We start from the raw sequence: 2663 nt of genomic DNA on the forward strand, positions 1-2663 counted from the left end.
TGAGATGGAAGAAGCTGTTCATTTTGTATAAGCAGGTGTTAGGGTGGTCACTGAGGGCCCTAACAACAGGGTTTAAGATGCTGAGGCATCGTGACAATTAAAAGCCTCGATTTTATTTTAATTCACTACACCAGCCCCCAAGGCCTGCCCTGATCTGGCCCCCGGCCCTGTCCACCCTCATCTTCTACCTGGCTCCAGGCCCTCGCCTCGCTGGAGCCACACTGGCTGCTGGGCGAGTTCTGACTCCCCAGGACACTCCCTCCCTGGGAGGCTCTTGCCCAGATGTGCTCAAGGCCCACACTGCCTTCCTCACGTCTGCTCCAGTGTCACCTGCGTGACCACCTCCCTTAGAGGAACCGCGCCCCGCCACCTTCCTCCTTCATTTTGTACTTCATTTTCTTCCTAGCAGTCATCACCGCCCAAACTGTCATTTGCTTATTGGCCGCCTTCTGCCTCTCCCCAGTGGATGTAAGATCCAGAAGGGCAGAGGCTTTGTTCACGATGCTCGCTGTCGTAATCCCGGAGCAGTGCCTAGCCCTTAGTAGCTGTCCTGAAAATGTTTATTGACTGATGGACTGGATGAATACCAAGCTGAGGCCCGGCTGTTGCTCAAGACTTGGCCTTGATTTCTCCAAAGATAGATCTCACCTAAGACTCCTTAGGTACCCAAGAAAACGCACTACACAGTAATTCTGTCTTCTACTCATCTGTTAGATGGACAAGTTAAGCCACAAATTTTGTGACTACCTTTTCCCTATTTCCAATTTTTTATTTTGAGCTATCTTAAAACTACGGAAAAGCGACAAGAATACTACAATGAACACCACAGTCTTTCCCCTCAGGTTCACCAGTTGTTAAACTTGGGAAACATTTGCTTCATCTCCCCCAGCCCATGTCTTTATTACTGTTTCTGTGATTCTGAGAATCTTAATATCATTGCTCTTAAAGTTCTTGCTGAAACATTTGAGAACCACTGAGGAGCTAAATTGCTCAGGGTTTCCAGATTTCACTTTAAAGGTCCTCTGAAGCCTAACTGGTCTTGAGTGGCAGGAAAAAGACACAAAGAAATAAAATTAACAAACCAAGGAGCTATTTTCAAGGACAAGGTGAAATAAAGAACTTCACCTTGCCAACTGTAAGTTAAAATTACGTATTAAGAGTTAGATTTAATTCTTCTCAAATGCTGTCTACACTTACCTTGTAAAGACAAAGAGAGGATTCTGCCCCAAATTCGTTTTGCCTTAAAGAGTCTATGGCATTCCCGGGCATGTACCGCTTTTGTGCTCTCAGGCTTCTGAAGTCTGTGCCCAGAGAAGGAGGTGGTGGCAAGCAGTCCTGCATGCTAGAAAAATCCTGCAAAAATGTCTTTGAATCCATCTCTTGAAGACCTGAAAGTAGACAAAGTAATATAGGTTCAAACTGCCTTCTCTGCAAACCCTGTCAACCCAGCAGTCTTGCCAGAAGCTTCTGCTCCCATCTGTCAAGATAGAGTCTCTATGCTAACCTGTATCCAGAGCTCTCGCAATGCATGGACCTGAGTCTAAAGGAAGAGGAAATATGCGCAAATATGGCCATGGTCCCTGGAGAACCAGTGCAGGGATTAGTAGAAAGACCTCCCAGTGTGAACTATATGGTGACTCCTGTAACTGGTCACGATGTTGGAAGTGGAAGAGCAGAAACTAAGCAAGGGATTCATGAAGTTGTTTTGTGTAAGGATCAAGGTGGAAAAATTGGCCTCAGGCTAAAATCAATAATAATGGTATATTTGTCCAGCTAATCCAAGCTAATTCTGCAGTATCTTTTGTCTGATATTTGGGGATCAGGTACTCCAGATTTATGGTGAAAATTGAGCAGCTCTGATAAAGCACAAAAGTGTTCAAACAGGCTTTTGAAAAGAAGATTACTGTGACTATTCATTACAGGCCCTTTGAACGGACCATTGTCATGCATAAGGATAGTATTGGACATGTTGACTTTATCTTGAAAAATGGAAAAATAACGCTCATCATGAAAAGACAGAAATGGTCTTCTCACAGAACACAACATCTGCAGTCGATGGACAGAATGTCATTGGGCTGAAGGACTCGCAAATTGCAGATATACTATCAACATCTGGGGCTGTAGTTACCATTACAATCATGCCTGCTTTATTTTTGAACACATGATTAAAGGGATGGCACCAAGCATTATGTAAAGACCATTCCTGAGGTCTAGAGGTCAAGTTATAATGGAAACTAAGCTGCACTACTCCAGTTTACTTCTTCAGCACCTTCCGTGTTGTGCCCATGAAGCTTTCCAGGAGCCAAGGAGCATATGCTACGTGGAGATCTTTCTATCTTACATGCAGTGGAAATCTTACTGTTTAGTCTGATATCCTGTTTCAAAAAATTCATGATAGTTGTAGCCTTATCCTGGTTTTACAGATGTGAAATTTTCAAAAGATGCACAGACTTTCATAGTATAGCTTAGGTACTGGAAACTTGATGCTTTCTATAAGTCATTAGGTTTAAGATGACTGATATAGGCTCTTAGCTTTGTGTGAACATCAATCATCTTTATATAGTGAGTACTGTTCCTATTACTTTATTTCTATGGTAAACTACATTTTTACTATGTTCCCACATTACATTTAGAATGATAGCCTTTGATAGTTATGTTCCTAG

The 2663-nt window shown here is 42.9% G+C and overlaps 1 pseudogene; it reads left to right on the forward strand.

Moving 5' to 3' along the window:
• The first annotated feature begins 1361 nt into the window (after positions 1-1361).
• On the forward strand, positions 1362-2194 carry LOC101434453 (syntenin-1 pseudogene; annotated as a pseudogene).
• The last annotated feature ends 469 nt before the right edge of the window (positions 2195-2663 follow it).

Source organism: Dasypus novemcinctus, chromosome 8 (assembly GCF_030445035.2).
Source record: "Dasypus novemcinctus isolate mDasNov1 chromosome 8, mDasNov1.1.hap2, whole genome shotgun sequence".
In the NCBI taxonomy this organism is placed as follows: domain Eukaryota; kingdom Metazoa; phylum Chordata; class Mammalia; order Cingulata; family Dasypodidae; genus Dasypus; species Dasypus novemcinctus.